This window comes from Pogona vitticeps, chromosome 1 (genome assembly GCF_051106095.1).
Source record: "Pogona vitticeps strain Pit_001003342236 chromosome 1, PviZW2.1, whole genome shotgun sequence".
Taxonomy (NCBI): domain Eukaryota; kingdom Metazoa; phylum Chordata; class Lepidosauria; order Squamata; family Agamidae; genus Pogona; species Pogona vitticeps.
In genome coordinates this window covers 99,155,996-99,170,155 of record NC_135783.1, presented here as the reverse complement: position 1 = coordinate 99,170,155, position 14,160 = coordinate 99,155,996, and the positions used below count along the sequence as shown (strand labels likewise).

General features: G+C 40.0%; 1 long non-coding RNA gene across 1 annotated transcript in view; it reads left to right on the top strand.

Moving 5' to 3' along the window:
• The window catches only part of LOC144586720 (uncharacterized), a 29,336-nt gene extending 15,801 nt beyond the window's left edge, over window positions 1–13,535 (top strand). The window contains exons 2-3 of the long non-coding RNA XR_013541721.1: window positions 13,131–13,242; window positions 13,388–13,535. This is a non-coding gene — a long non-coding RNA (uncharacterized LOC144586720). The remainder of the gene's footprint in view (window positions 1–13,130; window positions 13,243–13,387) is intronic.
• Window positions 13,536–14,160: the final 625 nt, after the last annotated feature.

Genomic DNA, 14,160 nt, shown 5'->3' with positions numbered 1-14,160 from the left:
CTGTGCCGGCCAAAGAGACTGGCGAAACGTTAGGAAGAAAAATTTCCAGAACACAGCCAAACAGCCCAAAAAACCTACAACAACTATATGCCCATATTGTTTCTCTTATCACAAAAAGTTAATAGATTGTTTACATTAAGAAACAGGGGTGTGGGGGTAGGTAGATGAGGGGAATAGAAAATATGAAGGATTTGGAAGGTGGGGTGAGAAGAAGAGGTTGGTTGAGTGATGGGGAGGAACGTGGTGGGGACTAAAAGAGAAGAGAAGGAAGGCTGGTCTTGGTTGACTAGTGCCTGGGAATCATTTGTTCAGTGCAGTGCCAGCTTTGGCAAGCAGACCACAATGACCTTTTTGATTATTATTCAGGATCTCTGAGAAACAGGTGATATTTGGCCAGACAGAAACCATGGGATAGGTTCTAGAAGCAGGCAGAAAAGAAAAGAAGTTGTTTCTGTGAGTAAGGATGGGAGAATTAGTCCAAACTCAGATGAATTTTTCCCTTAAGTTAATATAGTTGCTGCATATGAGTATCAACAGAGTGAATCTTGGGATTTTTTAAATTATGGCTTCATGTTATGTATAACTGCATTATGTCCCCTTCTTTGATTAGTTGCTTTCCTATGCACCATTGTTTACAGAGTCAGACTGAGTGGTTGCCACACAAGAAGGAATGATTGGGAGACAGAAGGAGGGGATGCAGAGGACAAAGCTATTGAGCAAACACCAAGTGCCCTGGCCACTACAATTTGGATCTCTGGAAATGGCAAGGGGTCTGTGTTTTTTGTTCCCCCCACCCCACAGGAGATCAGCTGTTTGAAGGGATTCATAGTCAAATGTTCAAGCTCATTGGTTTGAAAAACAGTAACAGAAGGGTTAAGATGTCATCACTCCAAGAGCATGAAGATCAGAAATGGGTTTTTTTACACTTCCTTTGGACGGAAAAAAAAGATAAACCAATCAATATCTATCAAGCATAGAAACAGCAGTATGCAAACCCCACTAAGATAAAACAGAGATGACTAGTCATAATCAATGTTAGTATCAGTACAGAAAATCCTACTTTTTGTTGTATAATCAATCATTCAGGCTTGACATATATAGATATTGCAAACACCCTAGTTTGACTATGAAACAATCTAATATCTAATTTCAGCAGCATGACTAGCTATAAGCAAAACCAAATTCTTGACCGTCTATGCTTTATGAACATTGTGAGGTTTTCTCTTATGCACAGAATCACTCTTAATGAACTTTTTTGGTCATGTGCCATCACATCCCTTACAGAGGTAGCTCAGTGGTTTAGGTCTCTGACTACAGAGCTAGAGGTTGGGAGTTCAGTTCCCCATTCTGCCTCCATGACAGGGCTGGACGTCCCTTCCAGCTCTGTACTTCTAAGATTGTTTTTGTGTACATGACATTTTCAATTCATGGTTTACTATGCAAACTACTATGCAAATGAGTTCTCTCAGAAAGTGGGACACTCTACCCACTATACCACTCTTTATATGTTAACAAATGTATGAAGGAATAAAAATTGGCTCATTTTTTTTATTTCATTCTAAAGCCGTGTTCATGCTTGTGTGTAGTTCCGCATATAATGAAGGGCCCTAGCTTTGGTATAATATTCCAAGGATATCTTTGCTTTCTGACCTCTGTAAGGTGAGCACTGATAGCTGCAAAAGAACCCCTGATCAGGACATTTTAGACATTTTTTTTAAAAAAATCAGAAGTGTTTAAAATATCATTACTAAAAAGTGTTGTGCTAAAATATTATACTACACGGGTGGTACTAGACTGTTCAAGCACAAATGCCATCTCAAAAGCCAGAGCAAACAAAAAGAGAAAAAAGAAAAAAGAGAGAAAATGAAGCAAAAATGGTTAAAAAAAGAGAAAATCAATCTGTGTTGATTTTTTTTTTTACTGTGGCTTTTTGGCCCTTAAGATGAAGATACAGTGAGAGAAGTAAATACACATCTGGTATATTGAGTGTCCTTTAATCTGTATATGCATTAAAAATAATAACCTGACTTTGTTTAACTGAACAAAAGTGCTGTTGTTTCCAGAATCCTGTCTTGTGTAGAGAGCAGGAAACATCTGTTGACATGCCAAATAACATATTGCTTAGACAATAATTACTGTGATTAATAAAGATAGAAATAAAGCACCCCGGTGCAGCATTGTCGCACAGCTTTTGAAAATATGAAAGCAGGTCTTTATAATAGAGTAAAAGCAATATGGAAGAAATCCAGAGAGTAACAGACTCATATTAAACATTGATCTGTTTTTTAAAATATATATCTATATCTATATTCCAGAAAATTTTGAATAAATAATTATGGAAATCTGCATTCTTTCATAATCTAGATTCTTAGTTGAAATTCTGAAAACAAAAACTTTGGTTAAGAGTACATAAATACATATAAACCCTGCTTGTCTAGTTTTGTTTTTAGCACAATTTCCCCTCTTCCACCTTGATACACAAAAGCTTACTGACCATGCAGTTGTAAAGAAAATAGGACCATGGCTATCACTCTCTCACTCTCAGGGATGCCTCTGTTGGGATGCCATTGTACTCTGACTCACTACTAGAGAGTCCTGCCCAGCCAGAATTGGAGTCTGCTGGAGGATCCAGGGCCCCAGAGAAGGTAAGGGTGGCCACCAAATACACCTCCTCCAGGGAAACTGACAGAGGCCCTCGTCATCATGTTAGTCCTGAGATTCAGAGGATGGCCTCTAGGAGGGAGGAAAGAATTGGTCTACTACTGATGGATGAGTGCTCTGAAAGCTGCCTCACTACAAGTGGGCAGAGTAACCCTGATGAAGCTTAGGAAGGCTCTCAAATAGATGGGTCTACAGAGGAAGGAGCATACCTTTCTATGGGGCATGACTAGTGGGAGAACCCAAAGGAAGGGAACTAAAGAGGTACGGGGTGGACTAGGAGAACCTGGGATAAGTAGCTGGGGGCGATGTCCAGGAAGAATAGTCTGGGACTTTCTGGGCCAAAGTGGCCCTGAAGCCAGAGCCCTCAGGGAAATAGGGCTGTATTTATAAAGAGGATCCCTGAAAAGGGGTCCTGACCCAGTTTTGAGTCCCAAACAGGGAGGTGGAGAAGCATAAGTACTCCATGTTCCCCCTGACTTTCTTGGTGGCGGTGGGGAATGAGAGTAAAAGAGGGGGACCTGACCCCAGCCCAGGGTCAATGCTGGTGGAGGAAACATCATTAAAGCTCTCAGCATCAAGAGAAATTAGAGCCAGAGGAACTGGGGGGGGGCAGGACAGGCACGAGACAGTGGAGAAAAGACTCTGACATACCACACATACTAGCCCTTGCTCTGGGAAGCACAGCAGATCTTCACATGCTGCAGCTAAGCTGACTGGACAGGTTGAGAGCCCAATAATGCTAACTGGGCTCATAGAATAGACACTGTCCTTCCCAGTAAAGGGAACCTGTGGAGTGAGAGACTAAAGAACATAGTGGTGGACTAGAGTTGTTAAGTAGGACCAAGGACTCAGAATTGTGTGTACCGTTGTTGCAGTTTATGCCCACCCAATTTACAAGAAATCCTATTATATTTTATCCGTTGTCATCTGGCTTTAGGGAATGGTGGATAGAAGAGCCACATCCCACTGAATCTGACATGGCTGGTAGGGCTCACAAGAGTTCAAGCAAAAATAAAAAAAGGTCAGATGATTGAATAAAGATTTTTAAATGAACCTTGCAATGTTGTAATTTTGAAAACTAAAAATGATGCTATTTTTCTCCTTGGCATACATAGATCTTTTTCAAGTGCAATAGTACAGTGGTGCCTCGCTTAGCTATTGCCTCGTTTAACGATGTATTCGCTTAGCGATGGGTTTTTTGAGCGATTTTACGTTCCGTTTAGCGATGTTTCCTATGGGGAAATTTCGCATAGCGATGTTCGGGACCTTACCTCACTTAGCGATGACAGTTTAGGTCCCCCTGTTTCGCTTAACGATGTCCGTTTTTGCAATTTTAAGTGTGTCTTAAAATGTTCAAAAACGGTTTTAAATGCTTGGGATCATTAGTGCACCTTGCAAACCTGTGCAAACTTAATTTGGCTTTGTTCTGAGTCTTTGTTAATTTTTGGTGAATTTTTTTCTCCCCCATTGGAATGCATTGAACTGTCGGGCTTCAATGCATTCCAATGGGGAAAACATTTGTTTCGCTTAGCGATGTTTCCTATGGCAATTTTTGCTTAAGGACGGTAATCCGTTTCCATTGGAACGGATTAACCGGTTTTCAATGCATTCCTATGGGAAATGGTGTTTTGCTTAGTGATGTTTTCCCATAGCAATGTGTTTTTAGGGAACCAATTAACATTGTTAAGCGAGGCACCACTGTATCTGTTTAAATGTTTTATGATTTTGTTATTGTGATGTTTTTATCATGTATGTAAGCCACCCCGAGTAGACGTTGTCTAGGGGGGCGGGGTAAAAATCTAATAAAAGTAAAGTAAAGTAAAAGTATCTGTTGGTCTGCTTTCCTCACCTTTCTATTCCCACAGGAATGTAAAACACAACAATAACTTGTCCACCTGCAACAAAATGTTGCACTGTAGACCTCCACTGCAGTCCTTCTACCAGAGACCTGTTACATAATATAAAGTTGTGTTGTATCAACACTTCAGAATAGAGAGCACACTAGCACTGTCTCCCTTAATTCCCAGTTCTTTTGCTCTCCTATTTGTTGAGAGCAAGAATCAGAAGAGTCTCTGAAATTAGTAGAGGTTCTCTGCATGATTTGGATCCCTGGTTTTCCAGAGTCCCAGCTCACACACAGAGCTCACGTGAATAGTGGCGGCTCTCCCCACTTTAGACACATCAGTTTACATGTAGGAAACTGTTGAGTGTGACAAAGTAGAGCCAGGATTAATACATTCCTCATTTTCATTATTGATTGAATTTGCTTTTAGACAACTTAGGGATCTATTAACTTGCTTTTCTGCCTTATATTCTTCCATCCCTTTTCTTCCTTCTAATTTCTCTTTTCCACAGCCATAGGCACTCAAATTTATGTGTCCACTGGATGTCTTTAATCTCCACTGGGTAGTTTGGCTTGGGTTGCGGGTTTCTTGGCCATTATGTGCCCTTTTCTATTCTAAAAATATTCTGCTACATCTGTCATCAGTGACCAGCTGTGTTCACTATTAGAGGGCATCATGAAATTCAGTCTGATTCCCTTTGCCATTTTCACCATCCATATCATGGCTGTGAGAGCAGTGTGCTCTTTTGCTCTCTCACTCTCACTTTCTCTTTCTCTGTGTCATTATGATGGGGGAACATGATGTTGGGGTAGGGCCTCAGATGTGTGACTTTTTTGGAGTGAAGGGAAAGAGGCACATATAAGTATCTTTTTTCTAGTTTCTCTTAATGTTCTTGATTTCTGTGAGATTAGATAGGGTTAAGTTAGACTTCATCATTAAAACACCTCAAGTTATCAATGTATCCTAAATTTCTTATCCTTCTGCTACCAATAGTGTACATACCAATGTGACCAATTTATCAACTGCGGCTTTTGTCAAGATATTGTAAATTTTATAGGCCTGAACAGTTATTGAATGTAACATTAATGAGCTGCTATAGTGAACAGCTGTGTGACTGCTGAGTCACTGTGACAAAGGAGAAGATGATGCAATGCCTGGAGAAGAGGTGACACCCATGTGGAGGAAGATGATGCAATACTTCCAGTGATTGGATAGAAGGAACAGTGTAACTGTATATAAGGAAACAGTTTGGACATTAATGTATCTTCTCCTTCTTTCCTATGCTACTATCCTCTATGCCACTTTACCTATATTTTTGCCTGCTACGCCAAAGCTCTGCTACTTTGTATATTTGTATGTTAATACACATGTCTTTTTGTACAGAAGAAGAGCGTGTGTGTGTTTCTTCAATCAGAAAACTCTGCACATTACAGCGCGAAGCAAACAGAGGTTCTGGGCCCAGAGACGTGCGCTGCGCAAGCCAATTGAAGTGAAGACGGCTGGTGAGTATCGTGGGTGAAATCTTTAGATGAAGGAAGAAAGAGAAAGTGATTTAGAAGACTTGGAAGAAGGCAGTTTGTCTGTTAGCCTAGGAGGGGAAAGGAAACAGAGAACTGGAAGAGCAGACAGGATGGCATTGAATGCAGGAGGCATAGGAGGATTACTATTAACCAGGCTGAATGACAGAAATTACTAAACATGGGCAGTCAAGGCTGAAATGTTGTTGAGAAGAGAAGAATTATGGTTATTTGTGAATAATCCTCCGGCACAATTTGATGAAGAATAAGAAAGAGAGCACGAAAAAGCTCTTAGTACTTTAATTTTGTCTATTGAAGATGATCAGTTAATTCACATACAAGGACTGACCACAGCCAAGGCAGTCTGGGATCGGCTAAGGAACATTTATATAAGAGAGACAGCTGGTACAAAGATTTCATTGACCAGAAGACTCTACAAGTGTAAAATGCAACCTGGTGAGAGTGTGTCCAAGCACTTACAAGTAATGAAAGGACTGTTTAATGAGTTAGAACTGATGAACGTGCATTTTACTGAGCAGCATAAAATTGTTGTTAGAGTAGTCTGCCCAGTCAGTTTGACATGCTGATAATGAGCCTTGAAAGTTTACCTGATGCACAGCTGAGTTTGGAGTATGTTACAAGTAGACTTTTGCAGGAACAGCAACATTGGGATGAGAGGTCCGACAGTGTCGAGAGAAGCAACATGAAAGCTGACCTTGAAAGCTGGAGACAGAGTCCAGATGACAGCATGAAAGGAAGAACGCCAGCTACTGATAGAGAGCAGTGTGGGCGTGCCATGACTATTAAATGTTGCTTCGGATGTGGTTCTAAAAGTCATCTTTTGAGGGACTGTAAACAAGCTGCAAGCAGAAAGCAAGGAGAGACATTTTCAAAGAGCAGAGAACAAGCAGCTTACGGACACTCCAGGGAAGGCAGCAGAAAGAGAATTTCTCTTGTAAAGAAAACAAGGCCATTTGAGCGTGTACATGCAGATTTGATAGGGCCTTTTCCACCCTCATTAGGAGGGGCCAAATATGCTTTGGTTTTAGTGGATGACTATAGCAGATATTTATTTTGTCATGTACTAAAATCTAAAACAGAGGTGTTTAACAGTTTCAGGAATTGGGTGAAATTTGTTGAGCGATGTTTTGACCACAAGGTGGTGCAATTAAAAACAGATAGAAGCTCAGAGTTCATGAACACTAAATTTCAGAGTTTAGAAAATACAGGCATAAGCCACAGAAAGACAAGCCCATACTCTCCGTTTCAAAATGGTGTGGCAGAAAGAAGGAATGGGGTGCTTCAAACTATGAAAGATGCATTATTAGCAGATTCAGGGATGAATCATGGGTTCTGGGCAGAATGTTTGCAGACATTGAACTATTTGGTGAACAGAATTTGGTCTTCTGCAATAGATCAGACACCCTATTACATGTTGTATGGAAAAGAGCCTTCATTAAAGCACTTGAGAGTATTTGGATGTACAGCTTGGGTACATATTCCAAAGCAATTAAGAAGGAAAGGCAGAGCCAAAACAAAGAAGATGAGGTTTCTAGGATATGAGCCTGGTTCAAAAGCATACAGATTTGTAGATGAGAATAGGAACATAGTGATATCCAGGTCAGCAAGCTTTAATGAGCATGAAAACTAGGATAAAATACACACAAATTCACAGGTTTTTATCCCTATAAGTGACACAAAAAGGAACCAGAATAGGCAGATAGAAACACAAGAAGAAGAAATTGAAGACACAAGTAAGTCCATGATTAATGAAGAAGATGAAGATGATGAAGAAGAAGAACAAGGTAGTGAATTAGAGAAAGAGCCAGAGCCATAGGGTCCTAGGAGGTCTGAGAGGGTAAACAAGGGAGTTCCACCCAAAAGGTTTGGAGTGGGTGAAATCAGGGTTTGCCATGTGTACCAAGAACCTAGAAATTATGAGGAAGTGAAGGCACTTCCTAATTTTGAAAGAAGAAAGTGGCAAGATGCCATGGAAGAAGAGATGAGGTACATGGAAAAGTACAAAGTGTTTATTGAAAATAAGTTGCATAGAGAACATAAAGTTATAAGTAACAAATGTGTGTTTAAAGGAAAGTTATAAAATGTATGGTTCTTGTGATAATGTAATGGAGAATGTATTGAAGAAATGGAATTGTGTTTTGTTCAGGTATAAAATTAGGAGGGGTGTCAAGATATTGTAAATTTTATAGGCCTGAACAGTTATTGAATGTAACATTAATGTGCTGCCATAATGAACAGCTGTGTGACTGCTGAGTCACTGTGACAAAGGAGAAGATGATGCAATGCCTGGAGAAGAGGTGACACCCATGTGGAGGAAGATGATGCAATACTTCCAGTGATTGGATAGAAGGAACAGTGTAACTGTATATAAGGAAACAGTTTGGACATTAATGTATCTTCTTCTTTCCTATGCTACTATCCTCTATGCCAGTGTTTTAACCACTGCGCCACGAGGCTCATGAAAAGTAAATTAGTAAATCAGCCCTTGCCCACAACCAACTAAGGAAAGAAATAAGTAATCAGCATTGTGAGCCTTAGAGGCAACTAGCTATCTCGCACTGCCTACCATTATCTGTGTGGGTTGCCCATTACAGAAAGGGGGAAAGCATGCAGGCAATTAAATATATGCTTTTTGAGCATCTTTGAGTAGCATGTGGGGTATCCAGTGTGATGTAGTGGATAGAGAGACAGACTAGGACCCTGGATACCAGGGTTTGAAAATTCCCTAAGGGAACAGAACTGGTAAAAACCACTCATTACATACATCACCTTGAAATAAGTTCATACTGATTTGGTGGCACATGGCTAGGTAGCACAAAGACCCCAAAGACAAATGTGACGACTGTAGTTCAAAGGTTTTTTTAATATGATCATATAATCATAAAATAATGGTGTTGGAAAGGGTCTACTGAGTTTAACCCCCTACTCAGTGCAGAAACCCAAATCAAAGTATACCTGACATATGGTTGTCTCATTTCTCTTTAATGCCTCCAGTGCTGGAATGCTCACCACCTCCCAGGGTAATAGGTTCCATTGGTACTGTCAATGATTTTTAATATTATTATCGGTTGAGTTTTAGTGTTATATTTCACAGTGCTTTGAACTGTGTTTATTACATTAACTGAGTTGCCTTAAGTCCCCCTATAGGAAAAAAGGCAGCATACATGTTAAACAACAACAACAACAACAAAAAAACACAGTTTAAGGCAAAAGACAAACAAAGTCACAATTAATCAAGAGCTCTCTGAGCCTCAGACATCACTACAGCTATTTAGTTAATATTTTTCACACAGTTCTCTTTTACAGCCAAGGGACAAGAAGGACAAATTCGCCCATTTTCCCTCTTTTTTACACATACTCTCCCACGAAGAGGCCATAATGAGTCCTAACTGTGAACAGTTAACATGGAGGTGGTTGTCTTTTGGTCCCCATTTACCCTTTCTGACATGCCTTTGTCCATTTGATCCTGGTTTTTGACAACTCATTTTGTTTCAAATTGAAAAAGTTGCTAAGGCTCATGTGGTTAAAGCTGTATGACCTCAGAGTGAAAGGAACAAAAGTCCAAGCGGTGTTCAGCATTTTGAGCATCTCTGGCTGGGTGTTGGGCACAATTTCATTTTTTAAAATTGAGGAGTTCAATAGTGTGAAGGAGGAAACCTACACAGCTGTAGCTTTTTTTAAAAAGGAAAAATAATGGCATCTTATTTAACATGTCAGTTCTTCAGAAGGACCCAGTTCGTTTTAGCATCAATATACACAGATTTGGTATATCAACACAGCATCAGCATAAAACATTTAAAGTGACTGTTGACAGATGAACAGATGGAAAAAAACATTCAGCTGGGTCCCTTGTAGCTGCTTGCCATTTTGAGAAATGTGAATTAAGCAATGCAAATTAAAAAGGGATTATCATTTTTCGAGACTGTGGCACAACAGGAAAATCCTTTGCCTTTACTGTGAGCCTAAAAATGTTATTCATGTGGAAGTTGGTATGGTGTAGGCTTATTCTAAGAACATCCCATGTTGTTTATGGTTATACCAAAACAAAAGCTATTCAGCAGGTGTACAATGGAGTAGTCAATGTATGGCTGTCCAGAACTGGACTACAAATCCCATCAGGCCTGCGCTGAGGACTGGCAGTGAGAAATATTGGAAGCTACAGTCCATCAACCTAGTCTAGATATTGTATCTTTGTGTTCTCTAGAACAGTGGTCCCCAACCTTGGGCCTCCAGATGTTCTTGGACTACAACTCCCAGATGCCTTCACTGCCAACTCTGCTGGCCAGGATTTCTGGGAGTTGAAGTCCAAGAACATCTGGAGGCCCAAGGTTGGGGACCACTGCCCTAGAACATAGGATTGGTAGGTCATATGCTCAGTTTTCTTGTAAATGGCAGCTGATATTAAAGTTTTGTTACATTTCTAGATAAGACTCTGGCACTGAATGTTTTTAATCAAAATATAATAGGAACATGAGAAAGGTCATGACAATGAAAATGAACATTGTGGTCAGTGTGTTGACTTGGCCTTATAAATAGTAGCCAAAATCCTGTTGCATAGTTATGCCTGCAGAAGGCAAATGGCATAACACACATTGGCTTTTTAATTAATTTGTTTAGTGTTATTTGAAGGCTGCTTTTCTCTTAATGTCTGTTTTTTTGGCTGACAGTTACCAAGCTCCTGCTTGGATTTTGAGATATGTGACAGCCCATGATACTGGCATGATCCTGAATACTGGGACAGAGAGAGAGAGATAGACATAGATAGTGAGTGAGAAACTGCTTTGAGTTATGCCATTTGTCTACAGTTTTCATCTATAAGTGCCTCTCTGTATTGACCACTTGGGTACAAGCCATATGCCAAGCTTTCAGAATTGGGAGGACTGATAGGTAGAAGTGCAGCAATCTGTAATAATAAACAAAGTTGTCAAAAAAAAAGAACTATGCCCACATGCTTTACTTTGGGGGAGATAGCATGGAAAACTCCCGGCAACCACAACTGTACAGTTACCACATAGTAACAAGTACACCAAACATCCTGTTTGCAACTTGATGGGGTAGGTACTGCAGCCACTGAAAAGTCTAAATATGTCTATGTGCTCTTGTAGTCAGTGTAGCTGCACCATTTGTTTCTCTTATGTTGGAAGTCTATTACTATATTTGTAGAACGTCCAAAGAAATCACTGCCACTCCTCTTTTGACAGGACATTTACAAATAGCATTCTGCATTGTGGATCTCATGCTATTTTCTAGCAGTCAGATACATTCCTGAAGAACTATGGGCAAAACTCAATGCTTAACTGCACAACACTATGGCACCTCAAGCTCCATCTTCCACTTCCACCCAGCTTTGGATGGAAGTATGATGTTTTGCATCTTTCACTGTCTGAACTATTTTCCTCAACACATCTTCACCATCTCATCTGGGACTGTTTGCAGTCCTGGCCATTTTCATCCTTTCTAGGGTTGTGCCACTGAATGTAGTTCCAGGAGGAGACAGGAAGAAATCACTGTGGCTGCCTTTGCAACTTGGGCAGATTTCCATACTGTAATCAGCACAGTGCCAAAGTGCTGGGAAATGTCCCTATGCTGCCTAAGCCGATAAGCATCTCGCCAGCATTCCAAACAAAGCCAGACAATAAAAAGTCACTGAGTTATAGGGAGAAGCCATTTGTAAGTTCTCAATTCCATATGCATTCCTGAAATTCAGATTTGCTTGATGTGGTAGTAAATGAGAAAGTAGTTGCATGCATAAATCCACAGTTTTGGAATATTTTGGCCCAATTTGCAACTCCAGAATGGTTATAAACATGCATATATTAAGGAGAAGTGCACTGAGAGTACACAATAAACAAAACTGTGTGTATTATGGAAGCACTTTGTACAAAAACATAACAGCAAGGAAAACCTTCTTCCAAAATGGCACCACTAGGAAACACATGTACAGAAATGTGTTTATGAGGAAAAATATAAATATGCATGCCATTTTTTAGGCATTTTCAAAATGAATGTTGTCACATTCACAAATCAGAGCAAACACAGATTGAGTAGATTTCAACTGGGAGAAAATGGGAAATTCCTACACTGGCCCATCCATCTTTGGTTATCTAAGCCAGGGTTGACAATCTACAGAGGCCCAAGGGCCACATTTGCTCTGTCAACACTTGATTTCCCCCCCCTCTCCTCTCTCTCTTTTTTACACATACAGGTTATTTTTAAAAAATGAAAAAAGATCACTGGACTTCTTGCAGTGTGAAGAGGCCATGACAACTACCGTCCTCTCCAAAAGTGGCAGAATTGCCTCATGCTGCCTAGACAGCATGAGAGGACTTTCTGAGCCAATCTCTTTTCCCTAAAAAATGTTTTAAATGGTTTTGAGGTGGGCATGAGATGTTAATGGGGCTCCATTTGGGTCCCAGGAGGCCATATTCAGCTCGTGGGCTACCTGTTGCCCACCCCTACTCTAAACAAGGGAGGTTTCTCTTAGACTACAAGGAGGTTTTTTCCTACACACAAAATGGTTGTGCTCATTGGGTTTGCTATCTGCCACAGCAGAAGCAAAATGACGGGGATTTTGCATCTAACACTCCCTCCTCCCATTTCCTCTTAGGTTATGTTTGAACTAATTTCGATGCTTTTTATATATTTTAAGTGATAGAAAAAGGAAAAAGTAATTAATGGAAGCTTCTGTGTCTCCGTCTGTTGGTTTCAGTCTAAATTCTGAGAATAAAAATACAAAATACCTACAAAGTAACAGAATGTAGATTTAATTTAGGGCAGACGTCTATCTTTCTGTTGCTTGTCAGTTTTGCAATGGGTAGAGTTAACAAAGAGCCACATATACAGTTCAGCTACACTGTGGCACCAATTTACTGATACCTGCAAGCCATAAGTTACATAAATTGTTACTATTAAGCTTTTGTAAGCCCAGTAAACAAAATGAAGCATTCTGTTCCGTAAGTTTACAGGTCTCATGCTAAGCATTTCTATCAATGTGAAAGAACAGTCACTTTTAAAAATGTCATGCAGTAAATACAGCTGCTTCTATTAATAACATTTCCTTCATTTTTTTTCCTATTTCCCAAATTAGAAACTATTTTTGGAGTACCTGACTGCAGTTTTTTTAGAAGTAATGAAATGATCCAGCAAGTTGTGCAGCTGGTTTGTGACCTGGATGCCAAAGTATATTTTTCAACACTAAGGTAAGTTATCCATTCAAATCAGAATTCATAGCATTCATTTCAGACTTGTTAAAGCCAGCATAAGGGGCCCAATAATCCTATTTTATTTTTATTTTGGAAGCTTAAGAACTTGCATTCAAGCTACAAATCCTCTCTTTTCTTCCAGCTAATCCACTTAGAGGTCTTCTCCATGAAAGTTGTTAAGGAACAGAAGTACCTGTGCATAAGTTCTCAAACTGTTAATACAGGCAGTTATCATCATCATCATCATCATCATCATCAAAGCTTCTTAAATAAATGGATACTTGCTATCTAAACCCTATTTGTTCAAATGATTCTATTCATCTAAATGAGGTAGGGCCATAAAGAATTCACGTTAAGAGGAAAACATGACTTGTGCAATAGCTCCACTGGGACACAACAAGTTCAAGATTTCATCTCAATTACAGGTAAAGATTTCATCTTAATTGTAGATTCATTAAGAATTCATTAAAATCTACATCTGAAACTCAGGAAATATTAAGAGAACAGTTAGATAATAAAGGCTGAAATCCTGCTGTTAGTATAAGCCAAATCTTACCTTTCTGTCTGTTCCTCCCTGGTTTTTTTAAGCACAACTCTTGCAGGGGTGCATGCACACACAGCAAGCCAGCATGCATGCACACACACACACACACACACACACACACACACACACACACACACACACACACACACACACACACACACACACACACACACACACACACACACACACACACACACAGAGAGAGAGAGAGAGAGAGAGAGAGAGAGAGAGAATTGCAGTGGGTTACTTTGTTGACCAGGGGACATGGTGGTGCCACGGGTTAAACCGCAGAAGCCTCTGTGCTGTAAGTTCTGTTGATCTTCAGCAGTAAGTTCGAATCCACACGACGGAATGAGCTCCCGTCGCTTGTC